General features: G+C 40.7%; 1 pseudogene; it reads left to right on the plus strand.

Moving 5' to 3' along the window:
- Positions 1–507: 507 nt before the first annotated feature.
- LOC120549531 lies at positions 508–17530 on the plus strand (annotated as a pseudogene).
- The last annotated feature ends 1470 nt before the right edge of the window (positions 17531–19000 follow it).

Raw genomic sequence — 19000 nt, forward strand, 5'->3', positions numbered from 1 at the left:
GTCTCCATGTCTTAAGTGTGTGTTTGTGTTTAAATCTCCCTGTGTCAAACCACTTACTCTTCTTTACGTGGGAGGAATAGATCATGTGCACGCCTGTGTATTGTGAGCCTTGCTTCCACTCCTCTCCAACATTGCAGCTTTAGATAAAGTGAGGGAACATTATTTGCTTGGTACTTATCGATGATGATAAATGATTTATAATTATTTTAATAAATAATTAAACACAAGCTTCCATGTTGATATTCTGTGCCACTTGCACTGCATGGTGTCAGTACGTCAGCAAGGGACATTTCACTTGATATGTATCCAAGCTCCAGTAAGGGTCTCTTTAAAAGTGCTGTTATTCATTTGTGTACAATATAAATACAAGGGAAAACCCTTTAAAATAATTTTGACAGTTTACACATAAAGCCACGCCCCATCCGCGTATGCTGCCGATGTATTGGTCTACGATTTCACCCCGAGCTCTGATTGGTCAATTCCCGTAGGTTTCCCTCAGAACTGCAAGACGCCGATATTGCGTTACATTGTAGCAAAATGGCGGCTGTCATTCAGAATCCACTAAAAGCGTAAGTAATTTAGACATTTAGGAAATTGTGAACAATTACTTTGTTGCCAACTTGTACATTAAAAGTGTCTGTTCGCGCATGTGTTTTCCAGCCGTGTGCATATGACAGATTAGGCTGCCAAAATTCATTTTTGTCTACTTCTTGCATGGCAAAGTAGCCTCGTATAGTTCTTTTATTCCACAAGATTTTAACATTTAGTCTTATCACATGTGCGATAGGCTGCCTGACATTTGTCTGCACTCGAGGAGCTTTTCCTCCGTACGGCTATGATTTCAACACAAGAGTGTCATCTTTCCTAGGCTATACATTTATTTGAAAACTGGCGACAATGTGCCTTTGCGCTGCACCGAATAATTAAAAGACGATTTCCTTCGTGCTCGGTTGGGCATAGTAGGGGGATATCTGACATTCCGAAAGTCGTTTATAGTTGGTGTGAATTGTCGACATGTCAACTTTGGCTCCTCTGAGCGCAGACGTGGTCTGGACCTGGTAAAGCAAGGGAGGAGGCATTTTGTATTTGCATGCTTGCTGGCGAAATCGACAAAAGTGACAGCAATTTGAGTCCCCCGTTGAAAATAGCTTGTCACTGTGTGCTCAAATAGCACATGCTATAGTCGTTTTTATCCCTCAACTTCAAAGGAATGCTCCACCTTTTTCTCCATTTCCCCTTTGTTCTTCTCTATTGCTTCACCAATTCCACTGGTTAACATATTACTATAATTTAGACACATTTAGCCTCCTGCTTCTTGTCTAATAATTTAGCATTTGTTGACACGCACATTAAGTTGGACGCGACAAAAGCCTTCAGCCTGTATTGATGTGTTATCATCATCATCACGGCTCTTTGGGACTGTGGAGGTAGAGCAGGCACTCCACTGTGCCTTTAAGTGGAGGAGTGCTGGAGATTAGCTTGGTCCAGGATCCTGGGCCCATCTGTCAGAGAGATGCTCCGACAGAGAGGAAGTGTTGGGCACAAGCAGGAGAACCATCTGCTCCTCCATAGAGGTAACGTTACCCTGGCACCTGTGTGGACTGTAAGCGCAAGTAGTGGACCACACGTCACCCACTCTGTTGCCATTGTTATTATGACATTATTACTACACCAAGGGAAGGATGCAGAATCATTTTTGACAGCTGATTGTCCACTTCAAACTATTTATTTCCATTGGACATTCAAATTTTCTGCTAAAGATACTTTTGCATGTGTCCAGTTCGGAGACTAGTTACCTATAATAATTTAGTAGGAATAAATACAGAGGCCATGTGTGCTGTCAGTGTGGCCTTTAGCAAGACAACCTCCGACGTGCACACTCATTGTATGATGCTCTGGGTGGTGGCTAAATGCAAAATGTTTGAGTCTGTATTTTTACATTGGTTGACTGCACTTTTCATGCAATGCCTTGCTCCCGTTTCACAGGTAAATGCCTAACCCAATACAATCACAGCCTCCCTCTGTTCGCACCTGAACAGATCATTGAAGCACTTGATTGTAAAGTGCTCAATGTAAATGTTAAATGAAAATTACTTCCTTGTAGCTCCTTCCGTTTTCTCAACACATATATGTTTGTTTTTTTCTTCATAAAAGCCTGATTATTATTATTATTATTATTATTATAAAGTACATTTTCATTATTACCTTGTTGGACTATTTCTCTCTTGTGTCCCAACATGCTTCAGCGTGCGTCTACTGTCAAGCTGCAGTTCCATCTTGGAGACGCTTTAGCATTCTGATGTGGAATGTCTCCTTGCTGTAAACTGTGCTTAATGAAGTGTTTCAATGTGCTATAATTAGCCTCTGTCTCTGGTTTCTGACTTCATTTCACACGTTTGTCAGATTATAATTAGTCACACTTGACACTAATTGGATGTCGCTCCCGTGGACCAGTTTGACCTTTTTTTTTGTATTAAGATGATTCACTTTAGGGAAATGAAACACTGTTTTGACTTTGCTGTAGAGATGTAGCGGATGAAGCTGCAGCGTGCAAGCCTGTGCACGCTGTGTGAGGTCTGTCCCTCCTATGAGCATGGAAGGACAGTAATCTCCAGAATCTGCTGATTAAAATGGAGTCTGGAATATTTGATTAATAAAGAAGCTCATAAAGCTGCTCATTAAAATGTTAGCCTCAGCTGGAGTTGGACACATCTTCCGGCCACAGCTCTCCTGAGATTATATCGGCGAGTTCCTTCCCCATTCGGCAGCTACCTGGTCATTGGTGTTGAGTAGACTTTGAGTGAGTCAGGCCTGCTGTTTATTGGCACTTCAGTGTGGAGGTGTATGGTCTGGTTTTACTCCTGCCCTCACCCAGTCTGTGTTGTTCTGATTGGTGTAATCAGCGGTTGTTGTCAGGATGCAGTGACTCTGTAGGCCCTCCTCCTCCTCCTCCCTCCTCTTCCCCCTCTCTTGTTATGTGGTAGACAGCTCTAGCTTCCTGTGAAGAAACAGTGCACCTGCAAATTTGAGAAACATCTCAAACAGAGCTGAAGTGGTGTTTGAGGATCAGATTTTTGTTCTTTACATCAGTGGAGTGCTGGACAATTTTAAAGTAGACACCGGAGCTTTGTCATGACTGTCACGATCACTTTGCCTCTGTGAGCTGCTCCCCTGCAAACTAAAGTTTATCGTCAGATATGCAAAATTAGTGTTGACACATGCTCACATTACGGATGCAGCCATGTGACACAACGAACCGTTGACAGGAACAGGCTGATAGCGGAGGCCCCACTGGCCACAATATTTGCTTTTGTTCCTCGCCCTCATGCACACACTCACCTTCTCTATTCAACTGGAAGATGTTGAGGATGTGTAGCACATACCGCTGAGGCACCTTTTTTAAGCCCTAAAAACGCATACGAGTGTTTCTAGTTCAGTTTGATTCAACACAATTTTGCCAGGCAGAGCTAGACTTTAAAGGGTAATTATGCTTTATTACAGCTAGGGTCTTTTTATTGCAGTTTCAAAATGAATTGTTGAGATCTGGGAACACAGGAGAAACACAAAACGTCCAATTGTGTTAGAAATGAGCAATCAGACAGTTTATACACAAGCCAACATATTATCTAAACCAGTGGTACCCAACCTAAGCAGACAGCTATATATTTCTGTTCTACCGATGTTTTGTCTGACTTTCCTTAAATTTACTTTGTTGTTGTTTTTTGTAATGGTTTAAAAGTAGACGTTGTTTCATTGTCAACACGGTTGGGAACCACTAATATTAAACACTTTATTTAGAAGTGAAACTAAAAGTGAGTGCTTGAAATGTTGGTAATAATTCATTGTACAGGAAACTGTGTGTGCACACATCTCTGGCAAGTACGGTAGGTCACAGTGAACCAGCTGGTCTGTAAACAGTGTTGGATGTTTACTATAGACAGTGTACATTATACTGTTTACTAGTTTACTGTTTGCCTCTGTTTTCTCTTCCAGGTTGGGGTTGTTTTAAAACCGGTATGATTGTCAGGTTGCTTGTGTTTTTTTTTTTTGACTCATCTGACTCGACAGCGATTTCAAAGGACAGTGGAAAAACAGAAACATGCGCCTCAACTGACGTGTGTGTGTGTGTGTGTGTGTGCGTGTGCGCGTGTGCGCGACTGCGACACTGTCACCCCTTCTGTGTTGTTGGATGTGTGGGTCTCGTCACTCATTACAAGTGTCAGGAAGATCTCTCACCTAAGCCAGTGCACCTGCTGCTCGGGGCAGCGGGGCTCTGATGGAGAGCGTGTCGATGTACATTCAGCCAGCACCCACCAGAAGACTTTCACCACTTATTTGTTTCCCCTCCGACCCCTCCCTGCATGTTTCACTCTATGGTTTCACCTGAGACGGATCAGCATCATCTCTTGGTTTGTTCAGCTCGAGTAAACTCAGGAGTTTCTTGGCACCCCACGGTGTGTACCCTTTTGAGCTTTTAGTAAACTGATATGTCGCGCTTTGCGTCCCGACAGAGCTGTGTGTTGATATCAAGGAATGGCAGTGGAGCACACAGGTTCGTTTAACAGGAATTTACTGTTGGAAACGACAGCCCACATGGTATAGTTCTGAGATTTATACATATTATTACACAGCTGTGTGTTGTTATTTGTTGTGAGCCAAATACCTATCTTTAAAAAAAATCCTTGAGCAAGCTAGCTACTGGTAAAGATGTCAAATGCCAGAACTTGTGTGTTCAGCTTTGTGGCCAATCTGTTTTGAGTATATCCCTGTGTGACTCCTTGTAAAAATTCCTGTATCTTAAAGGGTGAGAAAGTGCCGGTACATCTCGGAAATTGGTGTTTTGCATCCACTAAAAAAACTGTATGACATCTTCACAAGCACAGAATGTAGTGATGTGATTATTAACTACAATAAAGCCACTATCTCTGTATGATTGTAACACGAGGAAGGAAAAACAAAGTCACATAGTTATTAGTCATGATCTGCCTGTTAGCTTTTAACCTCCTTTTCTCACCTCTTGTCCTTTTGAACCCTTTCTTTAATCTTTCTTTCTTTTATTTTTCGCTTTCAATCTCCTTTTATCTTTCTCACACCTTTCCACTCCTCCCTGTGCTCGTTCAGTACCTGGGACTGTTTACTCTTCTCAGTCACACTGACACGAAGCCATCTCTTTCCCAGAAGCCTCACACACTGTGGCTTTGTCTGAACCGCAGAGCAGTGGGCTTTGTGCGGGACAGCATTCCTAACATGGCTGTTCATCTGCTGGACGTTGTCTCATCAAGGGGTAGGGGTAAAGACGAAGTGAAGGAGGGAGAGCAGGATCTAGAAGACGCTGACAAATCAGGCTCCCACCTCCAGTTTAGGATTCAAGGCTCGACTCGCAGCCCGTAGCTCATTAGTTCCACTTCAAAATGGCCGTCTTCCTAATAGTAATTGAGAACACGTGGAGGAACTTCATTATGCTGGTGTGGAGATGTTCATACTCCGAGAACCAGTAGCTCTAATTTGCCCTGTTGTCTCTGTGATAGAACAGCAGACCGTGGAAATCGCATACAGAGTACCTTGCCAGGATTTCAGAGTTTCAGCATTTACCCCCATCTTTGATATAGTCAAATTAGAACCTGCCCTTGTGCTAGGCACTCTGCTGAGATTAATTAAGTAGGCTAATTACCATACCAGGCGTGTGGCAGCGATTGAGGGCTTGAATGTGAAATATCCTCCCCCATTTCACTCTGAATATTAACATTGAAACCCGGAGGGACTGCCAAAATCTCAGTGGCGTGAAGAAAAGTAGAACTAAAGTGTGAGTCTTAGCGGCTTGCTGATCGGAGGAATGACTTCGTATCAGAGCCCAGTTTCTATGCTGTTGTGATAATGTGACTCAGTCAACGCCACCATAGCTCACAGCCTATCTAGAATGAGATTAGACAAAGCACACAGAGGTAATAGTATGTTTAACATCAGAAGTTGTTGTTGTAACTGGGTTGCAATTCTCCACGATGGCAAGCTGGAAGAGGAGAGAGAAGCTCAGCTGTCATTTTGAGACCTACATTGAACAATACGGATTAGAAGTTTGAGCAGACGTTAACAGCATTATTTGGGTGGAAGAGAGTTTCTAAGGGATACAAATCTTGTAGCTGCCTCCGCTCACTGATTTAATGATCTGCAGCCAGCAAAGCAACAGGCCATTATCAAGGCATTCATACATAACATAAAGGCTCATCTCCATGTCAGACATTCTGCAAATGTGATGATGTTATGGTTATTCTTCAAACCAGCTGCCACATCAGCTGTGTCAACCACATCCTGTCACTGACCTCTGCTCATTACGTTACCCCCCCCCCTGCAGGTTGGGCGACCAGTTCTATAAGGACGCCATAGAGCAGTGCCGCAGCTACAATGCTCGCTGTGTGCTGAACGCAGCGTCCGCCTGCCATTCCTGGACTCACAAACCGGTGTGGCCCAGAACAACTGCTACATCTGGATGGAACGACACCACCGCAGCCCCGGTGGGTAAACATACACACATGCTTACAGATAATGTTTAAATGAGAGTTAATGTGTGTGTTTTTGGTCCATTAAGCTTGTAAAAATGTCTGTGTCTACTAGGGTTGGGTACCGAAACGCAGTGCCAATAGGGCACCGGTTCCGACATTAACGGTAGTAACGACACCAAATAAGAATGAAAATTTCAGTGCCTGACTTTTTTTTTTTTACCGTTAGCTAGTAGCTGGATTAAACACAATGGTTAAAATGCTGACAGCTTACGTTAAGCGGTGTAAAGTGTGACTGTATTTCCCTGTAGAGGATTCCAACACCGGGATGTAAGGGCCGTTATACAGTCGCCGCAGCCGAGTTTGCGTGCGCCAGTGTGCCGTCAAAATGACGTAGATCTTGCTGGCGTGCCAGGATTTTGAGTGTAAACGAGTATAAACCGTTACGGCGCTCCCATGACGTCACACCGGCGCTCGACAGGTCGGCTGCGGCGAGTATACACCACATTTCACAGTCCACAGCTGCCGTTGTCGGAAAAACAACGCAGACGGTGCGTTTGCTTGAAACTCGCCAGCCTTGTGGTACATTCAAAGTTATTGTAAAATACCCTTTTCCCATCTGGTGCTTGTTTTTGTCGTTTACCAGCAATTTACTGGTGAAATAAGAAATTGTAAGCTATTGTTATTACATTAATTAATTAATTAATCAATCATTTAATTTTGACCATATGGCCTTAGCAATAAACAAGCTGTTCTTTAATGTCGCCAACTGTCGTTTTGTGCTCTTTTTTTTTTATATATATATATATTTCGGTTTAGGCACCGGCACCGTTTCTAAAAGTATCGTTTTAGCACCGGTATCGGAAAAAACCCAAACAATACCCAACCCTAGTGTCTACATTATCCAAAGCTATGTTATCCAACTAGGGTTGCAAATAATTTATATAATATATTTTTTTTAAGTAATCGGTCAAGTATTTAGTTAATACAATGTCAGAAAATAGTGTAAAATGCCCCTCACAATTTTAACACAGCACAAGGTCACATCTTCAAACTTTTTTTTGTTCATCCAACAGTCCAAACCCCAAAAGCTAATCAGTCCAAAATTATATCAAATCTGTCAATCAAATAATAATTTTGAAGCTACTCAGTCAAGTTTTGAGCGGCCTCAATCTATTAATTGGAAATTAAAATTGTGTAAATCTTAATAAAGATATCTCTAACAACACACACATCAATATAATCAGTGTGACAATTTGACTCGAAGATACGAAGATCTTCATGTCTTGTAACATACCAGATCTGTTTTTCTTCTTTCATATCTGTAAAGTGTAATTCGGTGTTTCTACATTGCAAACAGAGATCCTATAACTTTTTGTTATCAGTGTGTTTCACCTGAAACTGTCTTGTTGGCATGTTTACAACTGTTATTGTACAGGGGTCGAAGCCGGGCAGATGTACACATACCCCGCCCGCTGCTGGAGAAAGAAGAGACGGCTGCACAACACCACGGATCCCCGCCTGGGCATCTACGGTCTCAAGCTCGGTAAGATCCTGCTGCCTCTTCTCCACCAACCACCTGCCTGTCGCTTTCTGCTCCTCTCAGTTTCTCTTCCTGCTCAGTCGTCTCTACCCACCCGTCTCCCACCCACCTCCACCACCTACTTCAGCTCATGTGATTACTGGTGATGATCTGGAATAATCTGTATAAAAGCATATCACTCTGTCTCAGCGCACTAAGCAGAAAAGGCTGCCAGTCATTTTTCACAGGATGAAATGTGGCTGTGTTCACCCTGGCTCGTAAACTTGTTTTGTGAGAAGTAGAACATGTAATTAGATTTACCGCTGCTGGGAGCAGCGAGACAGAGTTCGGCCACTGCAAACACTATTTAATAAATGTTATGGAATGAAGTTTGGCCTTCTCTGGCTGCCACTTGAAACTGCTCACTCAACACATTTACCCTCTCCTCTATATTCTCCCTCTATCTTATTTTCTCCTTACCACCTCCCTGATTGGTTTTTGTCTCTTTTACTCTGACATCTCTTTCATCTCTCCATCTCTCCCCGTAGTCTGCCATGCAGTCTGTGTGTGTTTGTGTAGCCAGTGAAGTAACTGGTCCATTCTGTGCTTAAGGCTTGCATACCCACTGGGATGTTACACTATCCATAGGAATGAACAGGCGACTGAGAAAATCTCACACAAAAAACATCATGTTCATCTTTCACTTTCTAGTAGTTTCTATAAAAGACTGAGAAATCCATTGTGTTTTGATAGAACTATCCTTGATCATGATGCTTTAGTTAAAATGTAATTTCTGCATTGCATGGTGGAAAGACAAATGTTTGGGAAGTTGTGAAAGTGAGAAAGAGGGACCGTGCCTGGACAGAGAAAGCAAGATGGAGAGATAGCATATGAACCAAGCCTTTGTTTCCCAAACACATCCCACTGTAGCCTATTGTTTTCCACTGAGCTTGCGCTGGCTAAGACCCCACCACCACCACCCTGCTGTCCCCTTCCCTTCTCCAGCAACAGTGGATTGTATGTGCTGTCTGCCAGTGCCCAGCGGAGGGGAAACATACCCTGATTTAACCTGGCGTCTCTTATACGGAGCACGTTGTGCAGCTGGCCAGAGGTGGCCAGCACAGGGCAGCAGCCAGAATCTGTCTCGCTGCCTCGGCAGGCTGTCTAACTGATGGTGTGCTAGAGACAGGGGCTGCATTCAGAATCAGCTCCCTGCTGCAGGCTGCTGCCGGCTCTATTTTTAGCCCCCCCAGCTCCCATGTGTTGGGAGGGGGGGTGTCTGTCTCGTCGCGGAGAGTTGAAAGTCAACGTGTGCAGACACAGACACAATGGTGAGGGGCTGCCGCCGCATGGTGGAGGGGCCCATTTTAGAGGAGCGTGTTGTATCTGCTTCTCACAAACTACCCTCCTATATCTGCCTCTTACCTATCCAGTCTTCTGTCGCTTTAGCACTTCATGTTCAATATTCTGCAAAAGTATTTCTTGTGGGCACAGTGGTAAGATGAAGGGCTGATAGAAAGCTGGAGTCAGGGGGCTTTAAAGCGTGTCCTCTTTTCAGACACCCACAAAGCAACTGGATGATCATGAAGCTGTCTGTGGAGAAGAGATTGTGTAAATAAGATCTGCAGATCTGACTGACTGTCAAAGCTTTTGTTTGCTCTGCTTTGTCTGCTCAACGTGCTTGCCTCCTACACTGTTTGTTTGGATCCTCTGCTGTACTGTAGGAGGAGATATCTGCATGATGTGTTCAGGTTCAAGCGATAAGCCACTTAACTACATTGTACCTCTGAGATTCCTGTGGACAAAGCCAGCCTAATGTCTGCATAGTGCAGCATCAATGAGAGTTCATCAATGACAATACATTGCCTTTCAGAATGAATATATACATTTATTTCAGTAATATGGTTCTGTGAAAATAGTTATGATGACACATTCTGTTGCAAAAAAATAGATGACAGTCGCTATAATAAAAACAAAGGCTCCAGCAATTTGCCTCATGCTTTTATTAGGTGTAGTGTGAGTGGAAGAGAAGAGACATAATGGAAATGAATGCTGATAGAAAGCTGCTCCCACAGGTCAGAGACTAGCTCTTATGCTTCTTACCACAATTACAGTTCTGGATGGTGATGAAGGGGCACACGAACGGCACGGAAGACTGTCCCATACGGCAGCTTTTGGATCATTAGCAATATACTTGCTTCCATTATATAGCTGTGGATTTTTGTGAACAATAGATTAGAATAGTTTGCATACCCTTGAAAAACACAGTATTTTGATGATTCATTACATGTTGCCTGTTTTTGTCTATGTGCAGACAGCGTGAAGGACACCTTGCCCACCCAGAGCACCACGCTGGAGGCTCTGCTACGAGGAGAGGGTCTAGACAAGAGGAACAACTCTAAGAACGATGAGGAGAGCCTGCTGGAGATCCAGGTAAATCACTGGATTGAGGAGCCTGGCACTGAGAGTGAAGTGTTGCACCCCAAACTGTTGTCAAGGCAACTTGCCACATTTTCCAGCTGACCTGCAGGCCTCGTTTGAGGCATTTTGGCCAAGGAGACGGCTTCAACTTTGAATTCCCATTTGATGATTATATGGTTAGACTTAGAAAACGTTAATGTCCCCGAGAGGCAATTTGTTGTACAGTACAGGCATATTGACACATAATCCACAACACAAACATTGAACCAGACATCTACAGGGCTGTTTATCTAACACATCAATAAATAGAATACAGTAAAAGGAGTATATTGCACAATGTCATAAATAAATAAAATAAAACTACTGCACATTATCCTACTTCACATCTATTCCTTCAGTCATACCCCTCCCTACACCTTATTTAATTGGGTTATTGCCATAGGAATGAATGAGTTTTTTGCTCGGTTGGTTCTGACGTTAGGGTATCTATATCTACGACCAGAAAGGAGCGGCTTGAACTCCATTGAATTAATATAATTATAATTTAAAAAAAATGCCCGCATATAACAGTATGAATCTTCAGTTCATATACAGTAGCTTTGTTTGTGTACAACATTGCTGATCTCTGTCGTCTCTTGTTGAAAGTCAAAAGTGGTCATATCTCAACATCACGGGAAAGAAGAAGGAAGGGCTTGCCGTGAAATGGCTTTATCCCTCCTCTTGAGTCTTTTTTTTATTTATTTTTTTATGAATTCTTGCTCCTTGTACTTAACAAATTACTGCAATAAAGAAATAGTCTCCTGTCATTTTAAGTACCTGTATGATCTGTGAGCAACGTGTCAAAAACACCCGGGTTATGTCGAGAACTGAAACATGGATTTTTCTTTCCTCTCTGTTGTTGCTGCTTAGTTTTTTTTTTTTTTTTTTTTTTCTTTTCAGCAAGTTGGTGCTTTAATCGGAGCTGAGTATTGAAAGGGTCTGTCCTTTCTCTTTCTTTCTGTCTCAGAGAGTTCTGGAGGCAGACGCAGCAGAAGATGCTTTCAACGATGACGACGACTATGAGGTGGACACTCCCAAGAGGAGACATCGGGGCAAAGGAAGAGTAAGTTATTTTACACCGTCACAGTCACATTACACAGTCTTGTACTCCAGTTGCACAGTAGTCTGGGCTCCACTAGAGGTTAAAGAATAATTTCATTAGTATGAAGTTTCTTGAACAGTTTTGTTTCTTTATAAAACATAACGGTAAACAAATAAAGTTTCTCTATTATATTCTACACCTTAATCACATCAAATCACATTCAACTCAGTGTGATTTGCTTTGCATAGATAGTGGTTGTATTATACACACCTGTGGTGCTGCCGCTGTGCATGTTTGAAAGAGTCTGGGCATACATGTTATTGCAGATAGTAACTGTATCTGGATGTTTTTCCTCAGGGTCGGGGTTCAGGCCGCAGGAAGGCAGATATGGATGACGACAAGCCATATGTCTGTGACAGTAAGTAGAGATGAATTCTGAAACATGAGGTTTGTTTTAGTGTCCTATCCTTTTTAATTGGTGAATTTGCAATGCTGAGTTTACAATATGGTAGTTTCTGTATAATCTGATAATTTCTCAGGCATGTTCTGGGGCTTTTTTATTATAAGAGTCTTAGTTTGATATTTACTGTATATAAACTAAATCTACTCTTACTTTTGTAAGATCTTTGTATTAATTCCCCTCTCCATAAATTCAGTTCCTTTTATTGGATCTAACAGGAAGTTTTCTTGTCCATATTATAAAAATTAGTGAAAAAGTACAAGATCTGTTTGTATAGTTGTAGTATGTTTGCTAATTTTTGCTCGAGGACCTGTTATAAAAGAGGCCAATAGTCTGACTTGCCCCCCTTCTTACCTATTAGCGTTATACTGTACATGTAAAGAATAGCAACAGATCAAAAGGTTATTCCCAAAATACTGTCAGGGCCTCTGTTGTCAGAAAGTCAACCCACTGTAACTCAATCACCAACACAGTTTTTTGAGATGGAACCACAGGATGAAGCAAGGTGAACTAGTGTCACTGTACATGCAATTTGTATGTGGAAACTCCAGGTAGAGGGTATTGGATGTTGTGACTCTTCTTGAAAGACACAAAACTAATGCTGTTCTTTGTGTCTTTTCTGTTTTAGACAGATACAAACAAAAGCAGAACTCAAAATCTTCGGCCTCAGGTACCTTGATTTGGTGACTGTTTTTGAGCGTAGTTTTTTAGTTGGTTTTTTTTTTTTCAGCAAATTTGTTTTGATAGATTGTTGAGTGGTAGTGTCACACGTGCTGTGCTTATTGATGTAGCCCCTATAGTATCTTACTTTTCTCAAGCTGACAAGTGCCCTTGGGTTGGTGAAACCGAGACATGGTTATTATGTTGTCTGTGCTTTGTGACTGACTATTGTAATCAGATCAGAAGTGCTTACTTTTTCCCCTTTTTGGAGTCTGAAGTAGAATAGTTACCTCTATTAAACACCAGGAGCCCTGTTCTGCACTTTGTTTTTCTTGCATATTAAAAAAAACTGCATGTAGATATGTTTTTGTTATGTTGCTTTATAACTCAGTCATTACAAGCTCACCAGACACTTGGATGTTTGACTCTTTGCTTTGTGAAGGATTACAATCAAAGCATATTCAGGCCTTTATCCTACACACACACACACACACACACACACACACACACACACACACACTGCATTTAGAAATGCTGTGTTGCCTAAATTATTTTTAGATACTGAAATGCAACCAGTTATAGTAGTAGGACTGAACATCTGCCCTCTGTTGCAGTCTGTGCGAAGCGCTACAGGAACCGTACAGGACTAAGCTACCACTACACCCATTCGCACCTGGCAGAGGAGGGCAGAGCCGGAGAGAGAAGCTCAGTGGCATCTAAATCCCCCTCTGCACAACAGACTGACAGACACAAACGTAAGGAGTGTACTGTTTGGTTTCATCAGACAAACTATCGCTCACCATTACATACTGTGTATATATATATATATATATGTCTGTCCCATTAGATTGCTCTACTCCAATGCTGTATTTGTATTGAAATAATGTCATATACAAAAAGTTGTCACTGAATGCTTTGTCATATTTTAGGTCAAGTTTTTAAGACTTTTTCTTTGATTTATTTTATTTATTTATTTATTTTTTTAAATAACAATTTTATATTTTAAAGATGTTTTTGGGGCATCTTGCCTTTTTAATAGATAGGTCATAGTAGAGATACAAAGAAAAAGCATTTGTACAAACTTGGGACAGGTATTAAAAATCAAAGTGATTCCCCTGAAAACATTTCCTCATAATCAAGAAATCAACAAGCACAAAGTCAAAATAGAAAACATCTTACATTCAAATTAGAGAAATAATCTACAAAACATTGCATCTACACAACTAATGCTTATTTTTGTACCAGAATACAAGTATTGTATGGAAAAGGTTTGACATGCTCAGCTGTAACTTTTTTTTAAATATCCATGTAGGTCCAAAGGGTCCAGGTGGGACCAATATTTCCAACAACTACTGTAATAAATGCCAGGGCTCGATCAAGAAAACGGGTAAATCTGGATCTCCCTACTCAACCTGCCAATGCAAAAGTGAGTACACCAAAGTATAATATACATACAATGCATAACTTTTCCATCCAAACTAATACAAAGTGTGTGGATGGGTAGTAATGTATGGTGGGAAGAAATGGATGCTCTTGCCTCATGATGGTGCTCTCGCTTGTTATCCATCACCTGTGCACCGACTCTGTTCCTCTGCTGTCCCGTGTGCCAGCTGACCGTGGAGAAGAGAAGGAAGATGGGACTTTTACTGGAGCAGAGGAGCTGTTCGGCACCACCTCGGAGAGCGACACTTCCACCTTTCACGGCTTTGAAGACGACGATCTGGAAGAGCCCGCCACAAACGGCAATGGAATATCCAACCGACACAGATAAAAAGAACCTTTTTAGATTCAAAGAAACATTTTTTTTTTATATGGATTAACCTCTGGCAAAAATCTGCTGCTTCTTTTTCAATGTTTTTTGTTTGCAGAAAGCACAAAGTGATAATTTCAGGACAGAAATGCAAGTGGTATTTTATCTACTGAACATTGTTGAATAATTTATGAACCCCTTTTTATATATAAATATATATATATATATATATATATTAACTTTCAAGGCTATGAAGGACAGTGTTTCTTGAAAAGTGACTCGGTCTCCATGCAAAACAGAAGATGGAGTGTTTTTTTTCCCCCCGTCACTGGAGCAGGAGGAGCATAAACGTTATGAACAAAAAACACTGGAGAAATTTGAACAATTGAAAATTTGAAAGGCATAAATGATACAGTACGTTTGAAAGATGATTGAATGTCATTGCAGACCCATTCTTAAGCTACTGGGTGTTTTTGAATCAGTAGTCGGGCGCGACCATGAAGGTCTCTGCTTCTGCTCTAAATCTGGATTAAACTTGTATGAAAATGAAGGAACCAATGAAAGAACTGCCACAGGCCACTGGAAATGTTTGAAAATGAAGAAGCCTTTAAATATAGTCTTTACAGATAAAGAGGACTAAATAAAAGAAAGGTAAGCAACAGGTTTTTTTTTCTCCTTTTTAGAAATATAAGAAATTCTGCAGATGCTTGATTAGCATCTAAATAAATTGTTGTGTATTTATTGGACAGTCAGACAGATTCACTAGGGATGGCAATTTCTGTCTCTCCGTTGGTTAGTCCACCACTTTGGTCCATACTAAATAATCTCAACAAATACTGCATGGGTTGCCGTAAAATGATGATGGTGATACCCTGACCTTTTCCCTTCTTGTGCCACCAGCAGGTCACCATTTCAATTTGTCCAGTATTTGGTTTATGATCAAATACCTGCCAAACTAATGACATTCCAATCAGCTTCAGCTGTACTTTGTGTAAACTAAACCAAGATGATGAACATGCTAAATGTTATACCTGCTAAATACCAGCATGTTAGCATTGTCATTGTGAGCAGGTTACCATGCTGAGTACAGCACCACAGAGCTGCTAGCATGGCTGTCGATTGTTGTTCAGACATATGTGCGTCTAACCCATATTGTATGCTTTATACTGTAGGAGCACTCAGCACATTGTCATGTGGCCCACAGGTGGGGGTGACCAGTGAAGAAGAGGATTTTACTCTGGAAAAACTAATGAGCCTTCATGTCCCTTCTGATTTGGGCCTAAAATAACTGACTGAAACGGATCAACAGACATCCACCACTTTAACAGGCCATGTGGCTTAATTGAAGCAACTGCTCCCTTGATGATATGTATTGATCCCTTCTGAACATTTGATATGCGAGTAGATCCAGCTTCATTTCATCCTTTCTGCACTGTGCTGGAGCTCTGCTGAGCTATGGGAACACTAAAGGCCAGGCCTTTGGACTGTTTTTGCCCCTCGGCCCAGCCTGCCCACTCCTGCTCTGTGACTCTGTATCTGCCGTGTGATCCGATGTGACACTAAGACGTCATAATCCTCATCACTGTGCCAGCCTGCCGCTCTGCACTGGAAACCAGCTCTGACAGCCATGACCCCTCCAACCTGATTGGACCAGTGACCCCTGACCCCAGCCATAGACATGGTGCTCAAATCCACCACTATTACATGCAGACCTCTGGACTACTGTATTAATAGCCTGACATGGACGCAAAGGTTTTATCTTTCTGCCTCTGCCCCTCTGTCTGTTTTTGCTCTAGATTTCCTGAGCCTCTCTGATCTCATTCTAAATTTGAATGCGTCGCAGTAATTTAGCTCATTTTATTTTCATCTTTTCTCTGTTGTATAATATTTCTATGTTTTGAACTCTTTAAAGTTTGATTAGTATGACTTCTTGGGTTTGTTCAGACTGTATTAATACCTCGGTTCTGATCAGGTGCACAATAGCCACAACTACTCAGGCATCTTTCATTTTCTTTGCTGTTGATTGTTCAGCCCTGGTTCATGTGATTGTATTCAGTTGGCAAGGAGGGACAATAACGCCACAAAAGGATACCATTATAATCAACTCCCAAGAGGCATTTGGGTTGTTGCAGTCTCATTGTATAGGAAAACATTGCTATAACAAACTTCGACTTTGTCGGCTTTCCGTTTCAAATCTACAGTCTCGGCAGATTGTGACAGCAGTGGGAATCGTCTCCGATGCATTTGAAAACAATATTGTTGCTAAAGAGACATAACTTTGCTCCGATCCACATGCTTAGGGAGAAGTGAAAACTGTATATCAAAGTTATGTGACATTTCTGTTGAGTGCTTTAGAGGGACTAATTGCTTTATGACATTTAGAAGGTGCTTGCAGTACTGTATCAAAAAGCATTTTAGGGCGATAGGTTGCACATACTGTGTAAGAGGTCTGGGTCCTTCCATGTGATTATAAAGTATTTCTGCAATGTATTATTAGCTGCTCCGTTTTTTAAGCTAACCATTAATCCTATGTGTCTGGTATGACTTGCGTAAATGCTTGTGCATTCAAACCATCTTTCTTCACTTCCCTCAGGGACCCTCCACACAACAGTTTCTCCTTTGGAGAAAGAATGAATCTGAGACTTCTCAATTATCTTGTCTTCTTCTCTTGTATCAGTTATTTGGTGTTTCCACAGTTAAATGGGTCATTGTCTTTTTTTCTTCCAAAGTCATGCCAGTAAGTGAAAGCATGTGTTCCTCAATCATAACCTGCTTAATGTTACCTACCGTATATGAACAGGCCTAGTGTGGTGCAGTTCTGAACAAAAGGAGACGCTCCTAAATGCAAAAGTCAGTGATGTCTGCTTCGACTTACCGTATGTGTCACCAATCATTGAATAGCCTGTATACCTCGTCAACAACACAGCAATAGGCCCTGGTATTCTCTTGTCAAAGCCTGCCGGGGGTGGAGAGGGAGGATAAAGGTGGGAACGGAGCCAGGAGGAGATGAAATGGACATGACTGGGCATTTGTTTCATCTTCAGCTGTAAATACGAAATCGAAATGGAGAGAATGAAGAAGTCTTTGTTTGTTAAACTATTTTTATTGTTCTGAAAAAATAAAGAAAAAGAATGAATGGTAATGCTCTGTGCTTTTTTTTGAGAAAGACCAGGGGTCATTTTGAAAATGCAGCTGATAAGCAGACGAATCCTAGACTGGATCAATATGTTGGAGTGACCCTCACAGTAAGCAGACGAAAAGGATTTTTTATTTTTTTATTTATATATTTTTTTTTAAACGACTAAAAGAGGATCCAGCACAGGGAGCTCTTATTGATCGGTAGGTGCTGCTTGTCGGTAGAAGTCATATGAGCAATAGTCTGCCTGTAGAGATGGATATTTACTATTAACAGTAAATGGGATCTGAATATAAACTGCAGGTATAAAGTAGAAAGGTTTGGAGTCTTAAAAAAGATTTAAGGGAACTAAGGGAAGAACTGTTATGGGAGAAGGTTTCTTATGGGATCCTATTAAATGTGTCAAATTACTTCATCACAGAGTGGCAGTAAAGTAGCATTTAAACAGGAGCAAGAGATTGCAATAGCAAGCTAGATAGGACAATTCTTGGAAAAGAGAAACCCTTAAAGGTCAACGCAACAACTTACGAATAAGACTAGCTGTAAAGGAGGAATTAATCATAAGATATGTTAGCAAGCAAGGCACAATTTTGGGCCAAAATATTTTAAGTAAGTATGTCATAAAATGTCATAAAGTATAGTGTCAGAAAATTTTATAAAAAGTGACAGTATAGTATGTCGTAAAAAGTCATTAAAAAACCATAGTATAGTAGTCATAAAAAATTATAAAAAGTCATAGTATAGTATCTCGAAAAGTCATTAAATAGTAGTAATAGTATACTATGTCAAAAACTCAAAAGTTATAGCATTTCATAAAAATATTATAGTATGTTAGTATAGTATGCCATAAATGTCATAATAAAGTCATTAGTATTCAGAAAGTCATAGTATGGTGTCAGAAAAAAAACAGTATAGTATGTCAGAAAAAGTCATAGTATATGTCAGAAAAAGTTGTGAAAAAGTCACAGTAAAGTATGTCAAAAAGTCATAACATGTCACAAAAAGGTACATAGTATAGTATGTCATAAAAAAAACATTAAAACCATAGCATATTATATCATGAAGTCATAAAAAGTCAGCATAGTATGTAATAAAGAAGTTATAATATAGTATGTCATAAAGTCATAGTATATTTCATGAAAAGTCTTCAAAAAGAAATAGGATAGTGTGTCATAAAAAGTCATAAAAAACAGTATAATTTGTTAAAAAGTCATAAAAAATCTTTGTAGTATAGTATGTAATAAAATGTCATAAAAAGCCATAGTATAGTATGTCATAGAGTCATAAAAAGCTATAGTATAGTATATCATAAAAAAAACATTGTATAGTATGTTAAAAAGTCATAAAAAGTCAAAGTATAGTGTCATAAAATGTCATAATAAGCCATAGTATAGTATAGAGTCATAAAAAGCTATAGTATAGTATATCATAAAAAGTCATAAAAAGTCAAAGTATAGTGTCAGAAAATGTAATAAA

The sequence above is a fragment of the Perca fluviatilis genome, chromosome 20 (genome assembly GCF_010015445.1).
Source record: "Perca fluviatilis chromosome 20, GENO_Pfluv_1.0, whole genome shotgun sequence".
Classification (NCBI taxonomy): Eukaryota; Metazoa; Chordata; class Actinopteri; order Perciformes; family Percidae; genus Perca; species Perca fluviatilis.